The sequence below is a fragment of the Melanerpes formicivorus genome, unplaced genomic scaffold (genome assembly GCF_026170545.1).
Source record: "Melanerpes formicivorus ecotype bairdi unplaced genomic scaffold, bMelFor1.0.p_v2 SCAF_40, whole genome shotgun sequence".
Taxonomy (NCBI): Eukaryota; Metazoa; Chordata; class Aves; order Piciformes; family Picidae; genus Melanerpes; species Melanerpes formicivorus.
This window is the reverse complement of record NW_027142392.1, coordinates 2,360,474-2,387,877: the sequence shown is the minus strand read 5'-3', so window position 1 is coordinate 2,387,877 and position 27,404 is coordinate 2,360,474.

Genomic DNA, 27,404 nt, shown 5'->3' with positions numbered 1-27,404 from the left:
ACTTCCTGAAAGTTTCTTTAATTTTGAGGGAAATAAAATAGAGCTGGCTACTTCACCCAAACTGAACTGATGGAGATACACTAGAACGGAAAACAGCAGTTAGAGCATGAGCTAGCCCAAGGGTTAGGAGGTGAAACATAGGAGGGTAGCTTAAGATTTGAACATATTTTTGGAGGTCCATAAGCTGGTTACCAGGTTATGTATATTTCATGATAACAGAAGATACTGAAGGTCAAGGTTTTTGATCCTAGACGCTTGTGTCACGCTTTTGATGTGCGGGAATATCTGTTTTCTGTGAACAATATAAAAAGTTTCTGTGGGAAGAGTAGTAATGGTGAGGGATGAATACTGATTTTCCACACTGCTTTTGAACAGCTGTGATTCACAGCAAAAAAGTCATCCCTCAGGAAGGTTTGCCAACAGTCATTGCTCCCTAATTCTCCAGAGTTTCTTAATTAACAAACTAGAAGTTTGGGTACTTATGTTTTGTTGAGATAATGCTGTTTCTTGGAGCTGTTCAGCAATACTTCCTGAGTTTTGTTTTGTTTGTAGATGATTATTATTTTTCCAAGTAGATCTGAGTATGTGCAGGCAGAAATAAGAGATATTCTCCAGAAGTATTCTGCAGTAAAATGGTTATTTTATTCCCATGTGCATGTGGTCATAAAAGGGGACCTCCAAGCACTTGTCATCACAGGCAACTGCTGCACTGCTTTGCCAGAAAGAAGACTATGCAATATCAATGCCTTAAAAGATGAAATGGCATTTTGGTTTATTCCAAATAATGACACAATATAATTTGAAAATGAGAGGAATAAATTTAATTGCACTTTAGGGACATGGAAATCTGATGGCCTGATGGCCAAAGCTAACAGGCCTTCGTGTTCTTGCAGGTACATTCAGTCTCTGTGTGTAAAAATGCAGTCAAGCCTTACCTGTTGTACCAACAAAAGAAGTAAAGGTAGTTACAGGGAATAAAGCAAGTATCACTGAGGCATGCTGGAAACAAAATTGTTGTTCAAAGGCTCTTTTGCAGAGTTTATAAAACTTGGATGTGAATCTTTCTGCTGCTTGAAAAATAGATTTTATCATGTACTCTATCTTTGAGAATCCATCTTTGTTTTTGGAGGATCAGACAGTTGTGAATTATTTAACTGATGATTTGACCCCTTTCTTCACTTTATGCATTTTCAAACATGTTTAACATTTATAAATTATTATCTTATGGCTGTCAACATTTGGGTCCTGATCCTAGATGACCTATTTGTGTACTTATTATCACTACTGAGAGTAGTCTAAAGAGTAATCTTATTTAGGTATTCAGCACTATACATACAAAATATTGTGTACAAGTCTTATGACCTGATTCTAAGGATGTGGAAACATAGAAGAGTTCCCAGAGGAGGACAACATAAATAACCAAGAGTCTGGCAAATAACCCTTGTCTTCAGAGTCTTGTATTGCTGAGTTCTGAGAAGGAACATCAGATCATGAACTCTGAGTCCACTACTGTAATAGAAAACCAACTAAAGAGAAGTAAAAAGTACAGACAAAAAAAAACCAAACCACTTTAAATGGATCAACCTCATTTTAAAAGCAGTTCATTTTTTTCTCAATCTTCTCTTCACAAGGTTGTTCTGGGAATTTCCAAATGATCTAGTGGCTAGAAAGCTTGTTCTGGTTTCCATCTTAAAAGTTCACAAAGTTTTTATCTTGCCTAATACTTCCACTATGCTAAAGGGTTTGTCTTGATACCCTGAACTTCTCCCCCAGGAGAAGTTTTTATCTTGCTTTTTAATCTTGACAGCTTTTTAGTACCCATGGTTGGAAATTTAGACACAAAACATCTATTACTAAAATCAGATTCAGTATCTTAAATAGCTGATTCAATGTCAAATGAATTCAATTCAGTTTCAGTTCTCATTAAGAGAAAGAAATCCCTGGCCTTTGATGAAATGGAGTTTCTTCCAAAAGGAGCCACTTTGAAACAGTTTTTAAGAAACATTATCTAGTTTCTTTATGTAGGAGAAATGAGGTTGTCACTGGTCTGCTTTGGTTGGGGAAGTCTGCATATATGCACGGAGTCTGGCTGGGTTGGAGTTTGTAATCCTCACAGCAATCCACATGATGCTGTGTTTTGGGTTTGTGACTACAACAGTGTTGGATACATACCAGTGTTGGCTGTTGCTGAGCAGTGCTTGCACATTGACAGGGTTTTAAGTTTGTTTTTTTTTTAAATCTTTTTCTCACTCTGCACTTTCATCCCCCAAGCAGGAATGCCAGGAGAAACTGGGAGGGGGCACAAGCAGCTGATACTAACTGACCAAAAGAATATTCTATGCTACATGGAATTCATATTCATTCTCAGTACTAAATCCCCAGGGAAAGTAGGAGAAAGGGGAGGTGTATGACATCATGGCATTCAGCATTCCAGGTAACTGTTATATGACCTGAGGCTCTTATGTCTGGGAGGCCACTAAACATCTGCCAGCTGACAGAAAATAGTGAATAAAATCCTCATTCTCCTTTTCTCACACGCATAGCTTTGTTTCACTCTGTCTTTACTTTGACTCTCAAGTTTTCTCACTGGTGCTCTTTCAGTTCTCTCCTCCCATCTTGCTGTGGGGACTGAGTGAGTGACTGGAGAGAGGTCTGGGGGCTGGCCAGGGTCAGCTCACCATGATATGTTTCTACAGTCTACAGTTTGAGGTCTGAGCAGTTTATAAGGCCTAAATATGAGTATTTCTAGCACAAGTATAAAACAGTTATACTCAAAAAGCTCATCACTTCTCTACAGCAAATGAAAAATCGCTCTACTTTGAATAACCTGCATTAATATAAACTTTCTTTAAATCTTAAGAAAGCTTCATTACTCACTGAGTGATATGAAAGATAAAGGGAAAATAAATAACAGTTTGAATGGAAAGGCCATTGTGTCAGAAGAAAAGATCAGGAAGAATATCAGGAGGCTTTCTAGAGAAGTTCATAGAACTTTATCAGAATCTGATATGGAAAGACTTGGGATTTTGAAATTAATTTTCTCCTTATTAGAGTTATGGCATTACTTGGATGGGAAAAAGCTAAATGCACCCTCCAGGTTGTCAGGTTCTTTTATTATTTACAGAAGCCAAGTTACACATTGAAGTTGCTAATTCCATCTTTGAAGGTCATTTAAAGACCATACTTTGTGCCTGAACTACTGTGGCCTTTTCAGAGATGGTTAGGGGTGAGAGGTAATGTCTTAATGCTCCACTCCAAAATGAAATGTTAAACACTGTCAGCTTAGGGAGGCTTTTTGTAGGAGAATGATGCTTTTCCGACAAAAAGCAAAATTTGTAGACATTCACAGTGATCCTGAGAAAAAAATGTAGATCCTTTGTTCTAGTGTGAAAAAATCTAGAGTAAATTGACTTTACAATATTGACATAAATTGCTTTATGTCGATAATAAAACAAATACCGCCCCTGCCTTCCTGCTATGTTATTTAAATTATGCACCTATATGCACTATAAAAATATTTTTATGAATAATATTCCAGATGCAAGTTATTCACCAGCTTCTGCCATGTTTATGATACTGACAATGGGTTATTTTATTATGTGCCCTTTATGAAACATAGTAAAGTTATATCCACAAGTGACTATGACTGAGGAAGAAAACCTGAAAATCTTACAGGGAATAAAGCACAGTCTTGAAGCAATGGCAATAATAGAAACATACAGAAATTGAAGGATATGCTGTTTACAATGGCAGGCATAATATTTTCCTCATGCCTTTAGGTCCACGTCTTACCCAGCTCTACTGAGCAGAATGTGTTGTTGTTACGAGTTCCTGAAACTTATGAAATCTGCGGCATGTTGTTAAGGTAAGAAATCAGCCATGAAAATATGAAGAGTACAACACGTGGGTAAGGGACCAATGAAAGGAGAAAAAAGGAAAGCAAGCATGTTTAGAAAATGTAAAGCAGCTAGACAATATTGAATGTGTAGAACAACTCAAATAATGATTGAAAGAAAACTGAAAAATGAGAAGTATCTTATATGCCAGAGGGTTGTGCTGCCATCCAGAGTGGCTTAGGCTGAAAAGCCAACTGGAACCTCATAAAGTTCAGCAAAGAGAAATGCAAAATCCTGAAGCTGGGGAGGAACACCCCCTGCACCACTGCATGGCTGGAAAGGAGTTTTGCAGAAAAGGACCTCGCGGGGCCTGGTGGACACTGAGTTGGACATGAGCCGGAAACATAACCTTGCAGCAAAGAACGCAAGTGATGTCCTGGGCTGCATTAGACAGAGTACTGCCAGTAGCTGGAGGGAATATGATGTTCTGTCAACACTGTTGAGACCACATCTAGAGTGCTGGGTGGGGTTCTGGACTTCTCAATATATGGACATACTAGAGGGAGTCCCACAAAGAACCACAAGGATAAAGAAGGGACTTGAGCAGCTGCCCTGTGAGAAAAGGCTGAGAGAGCTGGGACTGTTTATCCTGTAAAAGTGAAGTCTCGGGGGAAACTTATTAGTGTTTACAAATACATAAAGGAGTGTCTACAGAGGATAGAGCTGGACTCTTTTCAGCGGTGCTCAGTGACAGGATGAGAGACAATGGGCACAAACTTGAAATTTGAGAGGCTCCCTCTGAATGTCAGGAAACACTCTTTCATTGTGAAGATGACCCTGCACTTGCACAGGTTGCCCAGGGAAGTTATGGAGTCTCCATCCCAATATATTCAAGAGCTATCTCATCCTGGTTCTAGATGATCATCTCTAGGTGGACCTGCTTGAACAGGGTGATTGGACTTCAAGAGGTCTTTTCCAAACTCAACCATTCTGTGGTTCTGTGAAAACACACTTAGCACATGAATATGTAAGTAAAAGAAAGGAACAGCAAAACCCAGGAAGTTCAGTAATAGAACAGTGCAGATGTAAAAGCTGAGGACAATGAAAGCTGTATTTGTAGAACTATATAATATACCACAGTTTGAGAAGATCAAATAGAAAAATTAGAATCCAAACAAAACTCCATGCAATTTGTACTTCAAACCACATATAGGTGATTTTAAGAATCCCACAGTTCTAAATGATCACAGTGCCTGTAAATCTGATTAGAGCTTTCCTCTCAGACTCTCTGTTCCCTTTACCTGTGATTTGTACAACTTCACAAGAACTTGTAATATTTTTCCTCTCATATTCCTTTGTATGTTTTTTTCCCCATGAGCTCAGTACAGGAGTTCTTTCTTTCCCTTTTCCACTTTTTTCTTTGCTTTTCATGCCTAAACACAATAACTGCTTGCTACGAAACACTTTCACTGTTAAGCCATTGCTGAAAAACCACTTTGCATGCAATAGAAGAATATTAGTATCCACTTTAAGACATTCCACTACATGGAGAAAGTTCTTCACTGAGAGAGTCGTTCTTCATTGGAATGGGCTGCCCAGGGAGGTGGTGGAGTCACCATCCCTGAAGGTGTTCAAGAGGGCATTGGATGTGGCATTTGTTGCCATGGTTTAGTCATGAGGTCTGTGGTGACAGTTTGGACTTGATGATCTTTGAGGTCTCTTCCAACCTTGGTGATTCTGTGATTCTGTGATTTCTTCCCTAGACTTCCCAGTGTATTCTCCTGATATCTTTAATATTTTGGGGGTTTTGGGGTAGAGTAGAGTAGAGTAGAGTAGAGTAGAGTAGAACAGAATGTAATGGAATAGAATAGAATAGAATAGAATAGAATAGAATAGAATAGAATAGAATAGAATAGAATAGACCAGGTTGGAAGAGACCTTCAAGATCTTTGTGTCCAACCTGTCGTCCAACACCACCTAATCAACTAAACCATGAAACCAAGCACCCTATCAAGTCTCCTCCTGAACACCTCCAGTGATGGTGACTCCACCATTGGCATTGTTCATTCCGTGCTGCTGGTAGTGCTTTACAATCAGTAATATTAAAGTCTGAGGTCTGGTTCCAATTTTCATGCTGGACATACCATCTAGACAAGAGAATATAAAGTGTTAGTATGAGGACAGGACTGCTATTGGCTAATGGCTCTGCGGAATGATCTGCATGGCTGCTTATACCTAGTGATTGATAATGGTTAATTTATTTCAAAGAAGGCAGTGCCAAGACTAGAAGAATCAGCCAACAAAAACATCACTTCATCATGCAGATAAGTCACATCCACTTTTTAATTATTTTTTTTTCTTTAATTTCAGCTGTATTAAAATATTTTAAAACTAAGGCCCTTGAACAAAGAACATCATGGTGCTGATTCAAGGCTGTATTTAGCTGGAAATTATTCATACTGAATAGAAATGACATTTTAGTTTCAGAGTGCCAAAGTGAACTTTATTAGTATGTCATTAATCATTGTCTCGGAGGTGACACCTGGGGAAAATGATTTAGTGGAGATTAGAGCACTCATATGTAACACTGAAAATACCACATTTATTTCCAGCATCAATCAGTCAATGAAATACCTATTAACAAAAAATGACATTTATGTACATTTAAATCTGGTCATAACAAAATGCACTGCTTTCTATTCAGGAATGTTTTATTATTCCCCCCTCCCCATTTTATCACAGTATCACTAAGGTTGGAAGAGACCTCAAAGATCATCGAGTCCAACCTGTCACCACAGACCTCATGACTAGACCATGGCACCAAGTGCCACGTCCAATCCCCTCTTGAACACCTCCAGGGATGGTGACTCCACCTTATACCTTATATAAAAGTCTGCTATTATCAATGTATTCAATCTAAAATCCATATGAGATGATGCATTTGAAAGAAGATAGAAATTGGAAAGTTTTGGCAAACAGAAAAATGGGGAAAACAAACATTAAGGAAACAAAATATGACACCTCTATAACGTTTACAAGCATTGCCACACAGCCAATATATCGCAGAATCATAGAATCACCAAGGTTGGAAGAAACCTCAAAGATCATCAAGTTCAACCTGTCACTACAGACTCCATGACTAAACCATGGCACCAAGTGCCACTTCCAATCTCCTCTTGAACACCTCCAGGGATGGTGACTCCACCACCTCCCTGGGCAGCCCATTCCAGTGGCAAACGACTCGCTCAGTGAAGAACTTTCTAACTGCAAAGGTCTGAAATTCAGTTTCTTTTCTTAGCTTTTATTGATATTGAAATAATGACAATAATTTTAAAAACAATCATTTTTATTTCTACATTAAAAAAAATATTCTCTAGAATATGTCCCATATTGGGATAAAATATATTAATTCTTGTATTTCAAAGAGCAATTCATTTTGTGTAGCTGAGTTAAATAATGTGACTTGAAATAAACAATAAAATTGCTCTCCTTCTGTCCTTAGCTTTATGTTAACACTGGTCTGTATCTCACCTTTATCAGACTCAGGGTGCAATTATCTTAAGGATTCTAACTTGGCTTCTTTCCCCTCATTATCCCTGGGAGAAAACTGTCAAAACTGCAGAGATCAGAAAATCAGTCTTTTCTACAGGAGATGTTACACATTTTTGCAAGCAGACACAAAAATCAGCTGCTTCCTGCTCTATTCTGCCCTCTTGCACTAAGATAGGGAGTAGAAACAATTTCTTGGCAATGTCAGAAAAGGATGACTGTAAATAACTATATATCCTGAATATTACAGGGATGCATAGTGCTGCATAGTGATTGTGAAATAAACCCAATTCAAGTGCAGTCTGTGTTATGCATGTTTGCAAGACAATTAAGTGTTTCAAAACTTTAAATACAATGATGTTTCAGAGGGAAAATGAGCATTATTGAGGTGAGTGGCTACTATGGAATCTGTAAACTAAAGACCTCTTAGCATACAGAGGTAGTTCAAGAAACTGAGAATGAGTTGGTATCAATGACATCAATCTCAGAGGTACAGCCAGTTTCTCTAGTCAATAAAACACAAGCTCCCTGGAGTTGAGATATATTTGCTTTGCTGAAGTTAACAGTAGGAATTGTCACCACACATCAGCAATCCACAACAAGGAGAAGTTTGAGTAGTTATAGTTACAAATGAAAAATATTTGAGAAATAAATATTTCCTTCCTTATGCTTGTGCTGTTTGTCCTCATGCTGGCAGCAGTGGCACTGCAGGAAATAAACATTTGTGTCTCAATGAGGGCTCTGGGAGTATGAGAGGTCTAGCTGAAAGACAATGAGAGAACGTATTGGAAACCATAAAGGAAAATGAGTTATTTCAGAGCTACGTCATTGGGAGTACAAGTTACAATCTGAAGTCTGATCTAAATTAGATACTTCCTAAACGTGACTTCAATTGCTGGCCTTTAAAGCATATGTTTCCTATGCAGAGAGGAGCTCACTGAGAGCTCAGCCATGTTTCAGGATCAGATGAGGGTAAAGTTCTCTTTGGGGAGCAGCAGCAGAGCTCAGTTTAGTTTGTCTTCTCAACCAGACATAGTTTCCCCTTCTTACTGAACTATTTCGTCCTTCATCAGGCTAGAAAACCACAACTGCTCACAGAAGCAATACTCTTTTGTTCAGATGGAATTAACATCTTTCCATCAGCTCAGAAGAGCCCATCTCTAATAACTGATCTCCACTGTTCTGTGCCTCACTATCCCCTTTGGCTCTGTGAGATCTATCAAGTTTGTAAAGCAAAATGTTCTTAAATACAGGTGCCTTATGAATATATACTTGAGTTCAGAATGTTGTAAACCGAGAAGAAAGTATAGCAAACAGTATACTTCTCTGAAGGTATGTGAAGAGAAGTAACAGCAAGCCTCTGGGCCTCTTGCTTGAGCCTTTATAGTGATGCAGAGTGATTAAAAAAAAAAATGTCACCACAAAGCAGCCCACAAACCACTGTATTTTAGCCAACATGAGAATATGCTCTTACAGAGAAGTGCATGTGCTATAGAAACCCAGAACAGAAACCTGAACCAAATGGAACAATGTGGCCGGTTGACGTTGCCCCCTTAAGAAAGGGAATATGGTGGACGGAAGTTGGTAAACGGAAGGAATAGTCTAAACTAATTTCATTGGATGAGTGGGAGGAAGCACTTCTGAGCTGGGACTATACTGGACATTTCCAGCACTTCTCAGTCAGTCTTGCTTCCGCCTCTTCTTCAGGCAACAGCTTTCTGTCCTGGGCTTTCTGCCAAGGCCTCGGCCTTGAAAACCAGATAACAGGCCTGTATACTAACTCCCTTCCAATTAACACGAACTGCTTCTAACTTTTTTTTCCTCTCGTCTCTTTCTCTTTCTATCCCATTCTGGGGAAAGGGGGGGAGAGAGGGGAGAGCGGAGGTGGGGGACCCCTCTCTGCCGAGAGGGATTACTCTCATTTCTGTGTTACTCTGTTGTATATCTTGGTATATATTGTAGATATTGTAAATTTGTAAATAATCCCCTGCAAATCCTACATTTGCTTTGTAAATATAGCTCCACTGCTTTGCTAATTCAGTTTGCGAGTTTTTTTTCTTTCCCTTCAATTTTTTTTTTTTTCCCTTTTACTTTACAAGGGGGAAGGGAGGAGGCTTCTTGGCCTTACCCCTTCCATCCCACCACATTTTTTTTATTGGCGTACCCAACGTGCGGCAGATAATTAGTTTAATTTATTACTTGATTGATTTAGTGTTTTGCAGCTGAATTAGCAAACATGAAGGTATTGTGGTTTGTGGAGCGATTATTCTTTTCAATTTTTGGGGCTCTGGTTTACAGATATTGTTTGGGTTTGATTTTGGATTACCTGGGTAAATATTTGGTGCGGACAATTTATATGTGGGTTATGTATAAAGTTAAATTATGGTATGGAAAATGTATTAATTTATTATGGCCAGTGAGATACAGGAATGTTACCTCCACCACTCTCCCAATTGAGATAAAGAGTTTTAAGATTCCGCCTGAGGAGACAGTAACTTTAGGTGATGCCTGGGATCCAAAGGTGATTTATTTCATGTCTATAATTCTGCTGCTGGTGATAATTATTGTGTATCTCCTGATTTCTTTACGGCGAGAGAGAAAGGTGTCCAGAGCTGGTTTTGTTATTAAAACTAGATCAAAAAGAAAACGCCGTGGCTCTCGATCAGTCCCAGAGTCATCTAGTGACGAGGACTGTGGAGAACCCGTGTCAGTTAAAAAGAAGGCTAAAAAGTTAATTGGTAAGGCAGCTCTAAATGACTTTGCTGATTCTAGCAAGCAGCCAAGGGCATCGGCTGGTATCAACATGGCGCCTACTCCTTCTCCCACTCCTTCTCCTTCTTCTTCTTCTCCGTCGGCCATTAATGGAGCAACGTCACTTCCGTCCACTCCCTCGGTGGGACCGGAAGTCACTGCCCCAGCAGCTGATTTATCTCAGGACCTGTCAGCTTCCATTAAGGTGGCTGTAGATTCAAACACAGCTCCAGTTAAGGTGGCTCCTTTAAAGACTAGAGCTGGAAAGGGCAAAGATGGAGAAGAAGAGGAGGAGACTGATCCTGGTGAGGGGCCCTCTACTCTAAAAGATCCTGCTCAGGAGGAAGAGAAGGTTTGTTTTAAAGATCTAGCTAACCTAGTGAGATCAAAGCAAGATAGAGATGAAGCTAGGAAAGCAGCTGGCAAAGGTGGTTCTCAGCTTAAAGAGATCCTTAGGAGAATGACAGCAGGATTTTACGGGCAAAGAATTCAGGGAGATGAAGATGAAGATGATATTACAGACTGTTCGTCACCACGGGAGGAATTGAGAAATGTCCGTAAAGATTTCACCAGGGCAGATAAGGAGCCAGTTCTAGCTTGGCTTAGTAGGTGTTATGATACAGGTGCTTCAGCTCTAACAATTGGAGACAAGTCAGCAGCTCAGTTAGGAACTCTCTCAAGGGACAATGGAATAGATAGACATCTAGGCGAAGCTCTCGGTAAGGTTAATCTGTGGATGCGCCTTTTAATAGCGGTTGCCCTGAGATACCCTTCCCGAGATGACCTTCCATGGAATCCTAAACCCTGGACTACCATAGATGAGGGAATTAAGCGCTTGAGAGAATTTGCTGTTAGAGAGCTACTCTATGGTGAACATGAAACTCTGAATCCTGATGACGTTCCTGTGGGTATTGGTCTTGCTAAAAAGATCATCAAACTTGCTCCTTCTAATTATGCAAACATTCTGGCAAGCAGAATTGTGTCAAGAAGTTATGGTGGAGCTTCTCCCACGGTTGGCCAATTCAGTGATCAAATGAGACAATTGGAGGATAGCATGACACGTGGTTCTTTGGTTTCGGCCATTAAGACGATGTCTGGTGATATTCAGAATTGCATAAGAGAGTTAAAAGATGAATTTAGAAATTCCATATCCCAATTGGCACAAAGGGATAATTTCAATTCTTCCTCCAGGTGGGTACAAGTCTCATCTGTGAGGAATACACATCCTCCAAGGAGGTCATTCCAAAACAGGTCATTCCAAAACAGGTCATTCCAAAACAGACCACCAAGGCAATCACGTAGAACTATTTGGATAACTCTGCGTGATCAGTTTGGTGAGAACATGAACCGCTGGGATGGCCAACCAACTTCTAATCTTTTCAGGAGACTGAGGGAATTGCAAAGTGGCAGAACCCGAGGTAGCAATACCAGAAGGGTAGCTGTTACTTCCACAGTTCCCCAGAACGACTCTTATGGCTCCAACAGTGGCTCCAGTTACAACATGCAAAGTTATAACCCTGCACAATATGTGCAATGCACATGTGCGCATGTTCCCCATAACTAGGGGTGCCCTGCCTCCCGCCAGGGGGAGGAGAGGGATAACAGAGATAATAGAATCTATTGGGATGTGTACATCCAGTGGCCTGGCACTTCACAATTTCGGAAGTACAGGGCCTTGGTTGACACAGGAGCTCAGTGCACCATAATACCATCAAATTATCAGGGATCAGAGTCTATAACTATTCTGGGAGTCACTGGTGGATCTCAAGAGTTAAGTAAGGTAGAGGTTAATATAAGTTTAACTGGTAAACAATGGAGGAAGCATACAGTTGTGACCGGACCTGACGCACCTTGTATTTTGGGAATTGATTTTTTGAGAGAAGGGCGTTTCAAGGACCCTAGAGGTTACAAATGGGCTTTTGGAGTAGCTTCAATAGAAATTGATGGACAAAAATTGAAGCTGTCTGCCAGACCTGAACTTTCTGATGAATCTGCAGTTGTGGGACAACATAAGATACAGGACATTAAATTGCCGGTTGCTTCTCAGACTGTGCATCACAGACAATACAGAACCAACCGTGACTCTTTGTTGCCCATTCAGAATCTGATTCGTAAGTTGGAGAGTCAGAAAGTCATCAGCAAAACTCATTCACCTTTCAACAGTCCAGTGTGGCCTGTGCGGAAGCAGAATGGAGACTGGCGTCTGACAGTAGACTACCGAGCCCTAAATGAAGTGACACCACCTATGAGTGCAGCAGTACCAGACATGATGGAACTACAGTATGAGCTGGAATCCAAAGAGGCCAAATGGTATGCTACCATAGACATTGCTAATGCATTTTTCTCTATTCCCATAGCAGAGGAATGCAGGCCTCAGTTTGCTTTCACCTGGAGAGGAATTCAGTACACTTTCAACAGGCTGCCAATGGGCTGGATCCACAGCTCAAGCATCTGTCATGCAGTGATCCACGATGCTCTGGAGAAAGGCGGTGCTCCAGAACACATCCAGTTCATCGATGATATCATCGTCTGGGGTAAAACTGCTGAGGAAGTCTTCAAGAAAGGTAACAAAATCATTGACATTCTTCTGAATGCAGGTTTTGCCATCAAACGAGACAAGGTGAAAGGACCTACCACAGAAATTCAGTTTCTGGGAGTGAGGTGGCAAGATGGACGCCGACACATTCCAGTGGATGTGGTAAATAGAGTCTCTACCATGGCAAGTCCCACAAATAAGCAAGAGACCCTACGTTTCTTGGGGATAGTGGGATTTTGGAGACTGCACATTCCTGGATACAGTCAGATTGTGAAACCTCTGTATGATGTGACTCGAAAGAGAAACCATTTCCACTGGGGACCTGAACAACAAGCAGCCTTTGACCAGATAAAGCAAGAGGTAATTCAAGCAATGGGTCTGGGACCTGTCCGAGATGGTCCAGACATTAAGAACATTTTGTACACGGCTGCAAGTGACAATGGTCCAACCTGGTGCTTGTGGCAAAAAGCTCCAGGTGAGACACGTGGACGACCTCTTGGTTTCTGGAGTCGAGGTTACAGAGGTTCAGAGGCTAACTATACTCCAACAGAGAAAGAAATCTTAGCTGCCTATGAAGGAGTAAAAGCATCTTCTGAAGTGATTGGAACTGAATCACAACTTCTTCTAGCTCCCAGATTACCAGTTTTGAATTGGATGTTCAAAGGCAAAGGATCCACACCACATCATGCCACAGACTCAACATGGTCTAAGTGGATGGCTCTGATAACACAGAGAGCTCGAATGGGAAATCTTGAAAGACCTGGTCTAGTGGAGGTGATCTCAAGTTGGCCTGAAGGCATCAACTGTGCTAAACCTCCAGAGGAGAAAGTAACTCGTGCTGAGGAAGCTCCTCCTTACAATGACCTTTCTGATGATGAAAAGAAATACGCTTTGTTCACAGACGGTTCCTGTCGTCTTGTTGGGAACAAGCGAAGGTGGAAGTCTGCAGTGTGGAGTCCAACACGCCGAGTTGCAGAGGCGAGAGATGGAGAAGGAGAATCCAGTCAGTTCGCAGAGGTAAAAGCTGTCCAGCTAGCTCTCGACGTGGCTGAACGTGAGAGATGGCCAAAGCTTTATCTCTACACCGACTCATGGATGGTAGCCAATGCTCTATGGGGTTGGCTAAAGAACTGGAAGAAGAGTGGTTGGCAGAGGAAAGGAAAACCCATTTGGGCAGCCGACCTATGGCAGGACATTGCTGATCGAATCGAGAGAATTCCAGTGAAAGTGAGACACATCGATGCTCACATTCCTAAGAGCAAAGCTACTGAGGAACAGCAACACAACCATCAGGCAGATCTAGCTGCAAGAGTTTCTCAAGTAGACATGGACTCTAATCTTGATCTCGACTGGAAACACCGAGGTGAGATATTCTTAGCTCGGTGGGCTCACGATTCGTCAGGACATCAAGGCAGAGATGCAACATACCAATGGGCTCGTGACAGATCCATAGACATTTCCATGGATGCTATCACGCAAGTCATCCATGACTGTGACATTTGTGCTGCTATTAAGCAGGCAAAACGACTTAAGCCCTTGTGGTATGGTGACAGATGGTCCAAGTACAAGTATGGTGAAGCTTGGCAGATTGACTACATCACTCTACCACGTTCTCGTTCTGGTAAGCAGTACGTGCTTACTATGGTAGAGGCAAACACTGGATGGTTGGAAACTTATCCAGTTCCACATGCAACTGCACGCAACACCATTCTCGGTCTGGAGAGACAAATCCTGTGGAGACACGGAACTCCAGAGAGGATTGAGTCAGACAACGGAACTCATTTCAAGAACAGCCTTGTAAAGAACTGGGCAAAAGAGCACGGTATTGAGTGGATATTCCACATTCCCTACTATGCACCAGCTTCAGGGAAGATTGAACGCTACAACGGTTTGTTGAAGACCACTCTCAAAGCCATGGGAGGTGGATCTTTGAAAAACTGGGAAAAGCATTTAGCACAAGCAACCTGGCTGGTAAATAGTAGAGGTTCAGTGAACCGAGCTGGACCTGCACATTCAGATTTGCTACGGAAAGTAGAAGGTGATAGAGTTCCTGTTGTTAGAGAAAAGAATCTGTTAGGTAAAACTGTGTGGGTATTTTCACCCTCAGGAGAGGCTAAACCTGTCCGAGGGGTGGTTTCAGCTGAAGGTCCGGGTCACACTTATTGGGTAATGCAAGAGAATGGTGAAATTCAGTGTATTCCACAAAGAAATTTAACTTTAGCTGAAAGAGGTTAATTTTGAACTGCTGTACAGCTACATCGCGTCCAAAGGAAGAATCAACGAGGAGTCTACGGTGCACGAACCCTGAGATCCCTGAGAGCCCTGAGTCAACTAAGAGACCCTGAGATTTCCCTGTTTCCCTTTTCTTCGCTTCATCGGTGAAGAAATGAACTGTTTTCCATTTTTCTCATTTTCTGATTTTCTTGGACTTTTGAATCATCTACATCTGAGCATAGCCGGAATGGACTATGAACTTTACTCACGAACTGTAAATATCATTTTGGATTGGATGGACAGTATGAACAGCCAATGAAATTGTTTAGAAGGGGTGGACTGTGGCCGGTTGACGTTGCCCCCTTAAGAAAGGGAATATGGTGGACGGAAGTTGGTAAACGGAAGGAATAGTCTAAACTAATTTCATTGGATGAGTGGGAGGAAGCACTTCTGAGCTGGGACTATACTGGACATTTCCAGCACTTCTCAGTCAGTCTTGCTTCCGCCTCTTCTTCAGGCAACAGCTTTCTGTCCTGGGCTTTCTGCCAAGGCCTCGGCCTTGAAAACCAGATAACAGGCCTGTATACTAACTCCCTTCCAATTAACACGAACTGCTTCTAACTTTTTTTTCCTCTCGTCTCTTTCTCTTTCTATCCCATTCTGGGGAAAGGGGGGGAGAGAGGGGAGAGCGGAGGTGGGGGACCCCTCTCTGCCGAGAGGGATTACTCTCATTTCTGTGTTACTCTGTTGTATATCTTTGTATATATTGTAGATATTGTAAATTTGTAAATAATCCCCTGCAAATCCTACATTTGCTTTGTAAATATAGCTCCACTGCTTTGCTAATTCAGTTTGCGAGTTTTTTTTCTTTCCCTTCAATTTTTTTTTTTTTCCCTTTTACTTTACAAGGGGGAAGGGAGGAGGCTTCTTGGCCTTACCCCTTCCATCCCACCACAAACAAATCAAGGATATCTCAAGGTACTACAGGTATTAATATTTAACAGAACCTATTTTACTTGAGATAAAGGTCAGGAATTCACTTACAGTGCCATTATCACAAATGTGAAATCTAGCATGGATGGAGACTCAAACTGTGGCTGGCTGCTAGAGGTTGCTACAGCAACCTGTAAAGGTTGAAAATGAAGTTCAGTGGAATTAAACTCATAAGGCTGAAGTTAGAGCAGATCTCGATCATTCTGCCTGACTGGTATATTAATGATACTTTAAAGATGAACTAAATGTGTTTCATTTGTATGTGATTTTGGTCCAAGAATACACAGGGGCCCCAAAATATACTAAATTTTCTCAATGAGATCTTGCCAGGATGATAACATTGTCCCCTGGATCATTAAATGAAGTTCATTTTCCACTTTCCTAGAAAACTTGAGAAGATATAGTAGTCACTTTCTGACTTTCACATTTTTCTCTTCCCCCCTCTTTAATCACATTAATACCTTTTGCACTACTCTTTACTCACCAAAAAAAAGGAAAAAAAGAAAAATAAGGGAAAAAAAAGTTCCAGATCTCCTCTCTCAGTGATTTTTTTTTTTTTGAGTTTGAGCTGCAAACATTTCTTTTCAAAAGCAGCAATTCAGCAAAAGGTTGATTCGTTGTTGGCTTCCTACTTACTCCTTAGCTTGTGTAATGTAATAGCCACAGCGACCTTTGACTACTCTTCATGGGATTAGTAACATGCAGCATGCATTGGAAGTGAGATTTGCTGATCTGCTCTGCATTTGCGTGACTGCAAATGTACACATCAGGAAATGACAGATGGCCAGCTCTGGTACAACAACGTTGTGATGATCTTTATGATATGTTATCAGCCATGCAATATCCAAAGACCTTTCAAACTGAGGTTCTGTAAAATGCTAAATGTACCAATGTAATGCAAACATGAAATAAGTAAGAAGGAAACAGATCAAATGAGAGAGATGTCAAGTTCAAGAGAGACTTAGGGAAGGCCAAAATAGCTCCTCAGGAATTATACAACTTCTGTGACAGTAATGGTTTAATCACATATTTGTTAACCCGTATCATAGAATGCACTGGATTGGAAGGGACCTTTAAAGGTCATCTAGTCCACCCACTCTGCATTAAGCAGGGGCATTGCCAACTGGATCAGATTGCTCAGAGCCCCATCAAGCCTGACCCTGAATGTTTCCAGGGACATGGCCTTCACCTGGGCAAACTGCTCCAGTGTTCCACCACCCTCACAGTAAAAAACTTCTGAATATCTAATCTGAATGTACGCTTCCTTAGTTTAAAAACATTGCCTGGATAATCACAGATGCAACTGAATTTCTGTAGCCTTTTAGGGATCTTTATCCTCAAAATTTTTTGAGTCCTTTTCACATGATATTTTTGTAGTCAAAATGATATGAATTTCAGCTACTACTTTATCTTTGAATTCTTCAGCTGGTCCTTGTGCCATCCTGTGAACTGCATAGTCAAATTCCTTGGAATAAAATCTCCTAAGAGATGTGTCTTTACACTGGAAGTTGTAGATAATTTTCACAGTGAGGATTTTGTCTCCTTCTCATCTATTAATGAACTGCAGCTGAAATCATAGATTCATAGCATCAGTCAGGGTTGGAAGGGACCACAAGGATCATCTAGTTCCAACTCCCCTGCCATGGGCAGGGACACCCCACACTAGATCAGGCTGGCCAAAGTCTCATCCAGCCTGGGCTTAAACACCTCCAGGGATGGGGCCTCGACCACCTCCCTGGACAACCCATTCCAGGGCTTCACCACTCTCATGGTGAAGAACCTCCTCCTCACATCCAGCCTGAATCTCCCCACCTCCAGTTTCATTCCATTCCCCCTAGTCCTATCACTACCTGAATCTGTAGATTTAGATCAGTAGAATCACACACACTGCAGAAAGTGGAAGCAGATTCAAAATCTGGCAAACAGATCATTCACTTCATATACTAAGGAGTACGAATTAGAGTCTGGGAACAAAACATAAAGTAGCTCTTTGTCCAGTGTTGGTCATTTGACTTCAGTGGTTTAAAATTCTTACTGATTAATTGTCCTACTAGATTCTTATAGGGAAATAAAAATAAGGGGGAAAAAAAAGGAAAGGAAAAGAAAAAGAAAGGAAAAAAATGAAAGATAGGAAAAAAAGAAAATGAGGAGGATCATATCATTGCAAGCCAGGGACAGAATAACTGAGGATTTCTACAGAAACTATTTTCTTTAGTTACTTTTCCTTTTTCAAACATGTTAACCTCCATATTTTTTTTTTTAACTAGGGCATTTTTTCTCCAGAGTAAGCAAACTAATAGAATATATTGAGCTGCAGCATAAAAGAACACCTGTGCAGTAATGAGATAACAGAAGATTTCCCAAATGAATATAGAAAAGGAGCATATTGCCTAACTAACCTCTTTACCTTTTTGGAAGAGATAAGAAATTATGACAATGGTAGCTGAGATGGCAGCATTTATTGGGATTTTCTTAATCCTTTTGTAAATTATAGGAACATATTTTGTTTTGCTGTGGCATTTGAACAGGTCAGGGAATAAAAGCCTGATTTTAAAAAGAAGGTAATTTTTGGTATCAACGGGAAGTTGCACTGCTCACCACCTCCAATCAAAGCAGGGAGTGGAATATAGATGGAAGAAACATACCAAACATGGCAGAAAATCACTGCTAAAATGGTCTAGTTTGGTATAAATTTCTTGGCTGAAAAGCCAGTTAACAAGTTGTTAAATTATTTGATAATTCAGAATTTGTGAACGAGTAGTTCATGAAGACAGCATTCACAAAAAGGAGTTCAAGTAGATCGGACTTAACTATATAATTGGCTTCACACTTGGCAAATAAAATCCACCACTGAAGAACTCAAGGTATGACACCTAACCATTTCAAGAATATAATAAGCAAAAATTACACTGGACTGTTCTGAGAGAAGGAGGCTTTTAGAAGTATCTACAAATTAAAAAGAAACACAAAGAATAAGCCTAGGAAATGTACAGAATACTGGGCTGAAGCTGATGTAGAACACTCTTGCATGTAACAGTAGTGAAAGAAGTCATACTCTCAGCTGCATCAAAGGAAGTGTGATCAGGAGGATGAGGAAGGAGATTCTCCCCCTCTGCTCTTATGACACCCCATCTGGAGCACTTCATTCAGTTCTGGTATCACAGTATCACAGTATAACTAAGGTTGGAAAGGACCTCGAGGATCATCGAGTCCAACCTATCAACACAGACCCCATGACTAGACCATGGCACCAAGTGCCACGTCCAATCCTGTCTTGAATGCCTCCAGGGATGGCGACTCAACCACCTCCCTGGGCAGCCCGTTCATTTTTCCCTTCTGATCAAATGGAGTTAGCAAAGTGAGGTGGGTAGGAAATGAAGCTCAGGGAATTCCATTGCATCACTAGAATGAACACAGCGAAAGGGAGGGAAGAGTTTGTGCTGGGTGAACCTTTGTAAGAAAATAGTAAGAGAAAAATATTTCTTTTTCCATGCCATGTGGAAAATCTCAGGGTATATTAAAACTTAACACTGCAAACAAAGATCTTTGTATATATATATATATATATATATATATATATATATATATATATATATATATACATATCTGTGTTGATAATTTCCTATTTGGAGGTTTTTATTAAAAAGATATCACTGGCAAAACTGACAGGAGAGTCATTTGAAAAATAATCCCTGCTTGATTCAGAGTGGATTAAGTCTTAATAGAACTGAAATGTCTCTTCTGGCTGAAAAGGGTAGGTCTCTGCCTGAGCTCATCAGCACAAAATGCCTTGCTAAAAAAAAAAATCTAATCTTTCTCTTATCAAACATTCAAGAGGCCTCAAAAAATGCAATCTTAATATCAAACATTCTTTAGTTACCTGATTTCCTGTCTTGTAAGCAGAAATGATTGAGTAATGGATTTTTCATTGGAAATTTGAAAACATAAAAATTGGTAACTTTGTACCAAGCAGGAATGCATCATTTGTGCTGAAATTAAGTATTGTAATACATCAGAAGATGTTTATTTCTGTAAGTATGTAGAGAAAATGTTAAAATGATTTGGCAGAGGTATATAACATCTTGAAGTTACAATAAAGTTAAGTCTTAAAAATACTTTATATACTTAGCCTCGAGGTGAGGAGAAAGTTCTTCACTGAGAGAGTGATGGTGACTCCACAACCTCCCTGGGCAGCCCATTCCAATGGGCAATCACTCTCTCTGTGTAGAATTTTTTCCTAACCTCCAGCCTAAACCTCCCCTGGCACAGCTTGAGACTGTGTCCTCTTTTTCTGGCTGCCTGGGAGAAGAGACCAACCTCTGCCTGTGGCATGATGGCCAGTTTTTCACTCCCAGCAAATAGCTGGGATCAGCAATATCCTGTCTAGAAGATCTAGCAGAGTTTCAATTTTAGTATAGCCAAAAGCAATGATACATTATTTTTGTAAACTGCAAGGATTCTAAAGGCTTGTTATACCAGCTGAACTTGATGTCATAGACTCCATCTGCTATGGCAGATGCTTCATTCCAATGTAAACATTAAAGTCATTCTGAAAACAACTTATTGTAATTGTAAGAGACACACAGAACATGAAGGGAAGATTCTGCAGTTTTCTTATGATATGTATGACGATGTGTTATTCTATGTCACCACGAAGGTAAAACATTATAGGTCATGTTTAAGAACACCTTGCAAGTTAGCCATCGACAGCTATATTCTTAACATTATTTTTCATGCATATTTTTTCAGTCTATAATACAGTATCTTAAACTAAATTTTGTAATTACTGCTTTATTTGTAATGATGATAAAAATCTGTTGTTCAACCTTGAATATATTTGTGTTATAACAACCACTCCTAATCCTATCCTTATATTATATTAACAAATAGGGGCAGAGCAGCCAGAAAGCCCTTCCCTTGTTGAACTGACTATAGAAGTCTGCTTAATACTCTTAACATTTAATACTCTTCCTGCTATCCCACTCTCCCAGCTTGTCTAGGTGTCCTTGTGAGACGGCTTTCCCTTCTGATACATTTTCCTCACTTGCTGGTGGGTTTCATGTCACCAACAAACATGGTGAGATGTCACCAGTAAACATGGTGAGGGTGTTTTCAGTCCCATCATTCAGGCCATTTACAAAGATGTTGAACAGTATGGGGCTCAGTATCAATTAGGTATTGATACACGACTTGTGGTGGACTGCAGGGGAGTTTCTGCTTCAGAGCCTGGAAGAACTTCTTCCCCTCCTCCTTCTCTCAACCTGGTGTCTGCTATTTCTCTCACTTCTTTTTTCTCACTCCATTCTGCCTGCCAGCTAGTCTTTCTAAAGCACAGTATCACAGAGGCACCACCAGCTTGGCTGAGGGTGTTAGATGTTTCCTGCAGTCTGTCCGCTGGAACCAGCAGGAATTTTCTGGAGCTGGCTAAGTCCAGCAGCCCCAGCCTTTCACAGAGATTCCCCTGCAACCTTTTGCCAACACCTAGGTACCAATACCCCATGCAACCTTTATACCTCAGTGCAGCTATTAAGCATTTTCACCTCTTAGCCTGCCTTTGTACTGTGTACACAGGTTGATACCACTTCAGAGAAAGACCCATATAGCTTAATGTTAAATTTTTCAGAGTGTGGTTCTTGCTGAAACAATGATTTATAGATACACCCTGCAGACATTGTGAAGAGCTTCAAAGCAAGGTAGGTATTCATAGCTTCTGAACAGGCATCTTGAGTATGGAACTTTTGAAGATTCTCCATTGATAATATGATGCTAAAAATGACTTTGTTAGTTCTTAGATTTTTTTGTATGGCAAGAACAATAACTGCAGATTGACTAAATCTAAGAATTAAATTTACTTGAAGTAGTAAGGAAGGTTTATGATTCACATTTTTTTCATTTGAAGGACCTAAAGAGGTGAAGTTTTACTTACAATCCTTTACTAAGAAGTGAATTTTAGCATATTTCATCATTTGTTTCTTTTATAGGTATCATTGGTGCACACACTCTGTGTAGTCATTATAGAGGTGAAACACTCCTGCCTGGGGATGTGTGCAGAGTGTGCTATTTCATACAATACAAGGGCTGATCTTTACTAGAAACTGTTATTTGCTCAAATAAAGAAATGACAAATACAGGCAGGAAATACTTCATAGAGTAATTATAAATGCCTATGAAGCCATTTGTTCCTGCTGAAATTGCAAGACTTATGAGCTAGATTATACACTTATTGAATGCTGAACATACATTCAGCTTCCAATACCATATTCCTTTTAGAAAACATACTGATGGTGGATATCACATACCAAATGTCTGGAAAAAAGGAGAAAAGTAAAAATCTATATGCCCTTGTTTGTGGAAAGACCTTGAAGCAAATCATCTTTATTGTTACACAGAACTAGTAATTAATGATTAGTGATTTTAAGAACTTCTGGTTTGCTCCAATAGTTTTTAGAGGAAATGCCTGTTATGGGTTAAGTTAGTCTGAGTTTTTAAACAATTCCTCTTAAATGAACAATATGAAAGAAAAGAGTGAAAATAGCTGTCCATGTACAGTGGACAGCCATGCAATCCATATTAGACTGAATATGAAGGTTACTGACAGATCTTGTCATCGAAGAGAGGACTTTGGGTTAAAAAAGATACACACTGGGATAGTATTTTATTGCTAAACCTTTGTTTATAGCCACCTGTAAGCTGTGTTCCCATTGCATATAAAGACAGGAATATTTACAAAGCACCATGGAGCTCTATGAGGGGAATTTCTGCTTGTGGAAACACTTGCACACTGTGTTTGAAACCTGTGAGCAAAAGCTTTCTGATTTGTTATAAGAAGTTATGTTGAGATGAGTAAGCTGAAAAGTATCAATGTTTCTATTAATAATTGATTTGAAGAGGAAAAGGGACTTTTGCATAGGAAAGTTAGCAGAACTTCTGTGAAGCTTATCTGTGTTTGATTTATGGCACAAACTCAAACCAGTACAAGAAAACATAGTGATCAAGTTGTGTATAAAGTTTAACTGCATGATTTTGTCACTTCAGCCCTGAACCCCTCTGCATTCCTTATGATGCTTTTTCATTATGCCACATTTGAAATCTTGATTGTGAGACTTAGACGAGGGCATCTTCAATGCTATATTCACTTGTGGGCCCTTCAGAGCAAAAGAACTGTGGGTTGCTGGACTGTTGAAGGGCAACAAAGCTGATGAAAGGTCTGGAGAAGAGGTCTGGTGAGGAGGGTCTGAGGGAACTGGGGTTGTTTATACTGGAGAAGGGGCTGAGGGAAGATCTTCTTGCCTTCTCCATGAAAGGAGGTTGTACTGAGATGGGTGCTGGTGTCTTCTCCCTGGTAACAAGTGACAGAAACAAAGAAAATGGCCTCAAGTTGCAGAAGGGCAGGTTTAGATTGGCTATTAGGAAAAAAACATTGGTACAGAAAGACTGGAAGCATTGGAACAGGCTGTCCAGGGAAGTGGTGGAGTAACCATTCCTGAAGGTGTTAAAAAACCCACTGTTTAGACATGGCACTTCAGGACATGGTTTAACAGCCATGGTGGTGTTGAGTCAATGGTTGGACACCATCTAAATGATTGGAATTCTATGTTAAGGGCCTAAGTGCTACCTAGAGTACAGCCATTTTCTGGTATCATATCTGTGATAAAAGCTAACACAAAATCTAGCAGAAAAAGAGGCTGTAGTCATGGAGCTCAACGAATGTGGTATAACCTTTAGAGCAACAGCCTACAGGCTTTGTGCTAAGCTAACAACACAGACCTCAGGGCTTGTCAGGCTTTACCTAGACCTTGACTACGTGGAAGTTTCTTTAAGCTCAGTTAGCTGTATCAGCTGCCTAACAAGGTGACTGGTCTCACATTTGCTCCAGCCTTTGCGTCGCTTTTATCAATTGCTTGGTATAACAACTATTGTTATATGTACTTTGTGTAAATAATAGATAGGAGTAACAAGAAGCTATGCTGTGTGTGATGCACTATTTATGATTCCAGAATAAAAATTCAGTGCAGAGGAGTCCAGGGGATTAGAGCAAAGGCCTTGAAAATGCAGGCAAAAATTGTTACTGGACTCCTTAAAGCAAAAACAAAACAATTTACCAGTGGTTAAATATCCCTTATTAAATACATTAATCTTTGGGAACTGGGTAAGGGTGTAAGGAATAACAATTAACAGGCAGCTATTTTTTGCAAAATATCATGTATCTCAGAATTCAATTTAGATCATGGAATTAGTGAGCAATGAGTAAAGAATGAAGTGTCAGGTATGGCAGAAAATGTAGGAAAATAACCCCGAGGATATGCCAGAGTGAAGAGGAAGAAATCTGCACCATTAACACCACATTCCTTCTAGGAAGCACTTCGGATGATAATGACTACTCAACGATCTTAGAGGTCTTTTCCAAACAAAAGAGTTTTGTCATTCTATGACTCTGTACAACCTTCCCCCATACTGAGACCATCAATTCTGGGCCCCAGTGGAGCAGTGGAAAGTTGCAGAAAGCATGTAGAATGATTTGAATGATGATATTATTTGGACTTTTTCTTTAGTAACAATATTTTCTTCCTTTTCCTGTAACTGTTAAACCTGGGCTGAGAAGAATTGTTTTGTTAGACTGTCAGTTAGACTAGCAATACATTCTTGCATTTCTATATAAGGTGTGTCCCTTTAGCCTACATAAACTTCCCAAGTTTAAAAGCAACAAATTATGAGAATTTAGGCATGCTGAGATGTATTCTGGAAGCAAGAAAACCCCAAAACATGAGGAGTAAGAGCTAGAGAGATTCAGGCAAGAAATCTATAATGATCCTACAAACCTGGAAAGCTTTCATAGAGGAATAGAACACTTCCCAGTGCCCTAAGTTTTCTAACAACTTCTCTTTCCATGCTTCCTCCACTGTTTATATGGCACAAATTCTGTCTGCCATTATTTGTTAGATTTTTCATATATAAAACAATGCTCAAGATCCAAACACAAACCCCAAATCCTACTGTAATGGCACAAAGGTCAGAATTCTCACACATCTCAGAGGAGATTTTTTGTGTTATATTTGCCATTATAACTCAGTCTAATATTGTGACAAATCCAAGAATTGCTGCAGTGTTCAGAAAGTTTAATGAATTTTTTTGCTGATTTTAACAGTTTAATTCATGCTGCTTTATGTGCATTTCTAGTCTGCCCTTTGACACACTGCACTTGCAATCAGAAAACTGAAAACATGGGAAATAGATGGAGAGCATCTAAACTATTTCATCTATAATTGGCCCATGACTCCATAATTTAAAGGCAATGTGTGCTGTCTGTCTGAACTGCGCAGCCTGTGGTCTGAGTTGGATGTGTAGGACAAAGAACTACTTACATCCTAATAACAGCAATACAGGCAACTGATTCTGTTTTCCCCAAACTGGGCTGCACTCAGCAGTACAAAACAAATTAGTTTTATTGTTCCTAAATCAAGCCAGTATCTGAAGAGTCAGTTGGATGTACATTGAAACCTTCTTAGTGAAACACATTTAAAGGTGCATGCTATCACAAAAAGGTTAGATAATGAGGCTGAGCACACTGAGTGAATGAACTTAAAGCAATGTGGTAATCCCTGGTGAGATCTAACTGCTGATTTTACCAGATCACAGTTCAGGCAGTTGGAGGGGGATACCCCCATTTGGATTTAGTGAGGCAGGAGTTCAGGCAATCCATTGTGCTAGCCTTCAGATGAATATCCTCTTAGCAGGGACAGACAAACCGAGAAGTAGTGCAGTTCACAACCTAAATTGCTCATTGCTGTGTTTCAGTTTAGTTATAATAAGGGCTTTGAAGTTCTGTAACTGTATGTAAACACAATTACTCTCCCCATTCCCCTATGGTACATACTCTATAAACTAGGGCATTTTAATACATTATAAAAGAATTTTGCCAAAATAAACCCAAGCAGAGTAACATCATGATTATTAATGATGTTTTTTTTTTCTATTTACATGTAAAAAATTATTATTTGCAGTGTGAAAGAACAAGAGATTATGAAGTAAGCCACTCCAGAAAATAACAGGCTTTGCAGTCTTATGAAAAAGACAAAAGGTTGTAAATCAGTTGTGATGATGACAAACCTTAGTGATTTGCACTGATAAGCTCTTTTGACATTTTTCATTTAGTAAACTTCATCAGCTATGAAAATGGAGAATTGATCTCCCCTGGGTAAGTAACTAATTAATACAAACACAGTAAATCCTTTCTACATCTAGTCCAGGCTCTGGTAGGAATACCTTACCACTCGTCTCCCTCTGTATGGGTTTTCAAAGCTGTTGTGGCAATACTGTAAGGAATTTGCGGCAGCTTGGGAAATGTCAACATAAAACCAGAGTTTTTTTGTTGATTTCATGGAATTGTTGGATCACTGAATCATATCTTAGCCACTTGCCTGAAGACCTGAGGAAGTGTCATTACTGATGAATGCGACTGCCAACTTTTGCCTACTATACTTTGTTCAAGGAGTTGGGCCAGGAATAACATTGATGATTATTGAAATGGACTGAAGTGCACTGCAGTGTACAATTCTGCTCCTCAATGTCTTGTTCAGGTTCTAACTTTCCTGTGGAGACTAACTAGTAATAGGACCACCATGGGAGGTGTTTCGGAGGAGACTTGATAGCCTGCTTGGTTGCATGGTTTAGTTGATTAGGTGGTGTTGGATGACAGGTTGGACGCAATGATCTTGAAGGTCTTTTCCAACCTGGTCTGGTCTATTCTATTCTATTCTATTCTATTCTACTCTACTCTACTCTACTCTACTCTCTATGGAAAGAAACGAGAGCATTTCTCCCACATAAGAAAAGACTGAAATGAGCACTAGCATTGGCTATAATATTTTCCAGGAAAATTTCCATTCCTTTTGATTCTTATTTTCTGATGAGTAGTACATGACATTTATCCTTTTTAAAAACATATTATTTCATTTCAGAAGAAAGGCAACACAATCTGGATTTCATGAAATAATATTCAGAAACTATTTTTTTTACATTTCTTCAAATCCAGGATTAATATAAGGCTCAACAGATACCTGATCAAATGGAGTTTAATATTTTGAGTTTAAAAATGAAATGTTTCCTCTGAAGAACCTGATGTTCATCTTCATGATTGCTATAAGGTGTTCCTAGAATAATAGACACTTTTAGGCTTTAATTTTTGTCCTCTTTTTTCTCTGAGGTATAAACTTCGTACTAAAGCTTTTCATGAAAGTTTAAAACTAGTTTAAACAACTTGCCCTGTGAGTGAGAAAGTACACGAAGAATTAACATGCAGGATTTTAATCAATGAACTGGTGACATTACTTATGAATGAACTACAAAAATTCCCTAGTTGCTTTTCACCAAGGTATATTCATTTTAGGAAGTGTTGATACCTCCACTTTATAGGGGAAAGAAGCAATTAACAGTAAATCAGGGAGGCAAACAGTGATTTAGAAATGAGTTCATTCCATGGTAAAAATGAAAATATTATCCTAGTGAGAGATTTCATTTTGAGTATA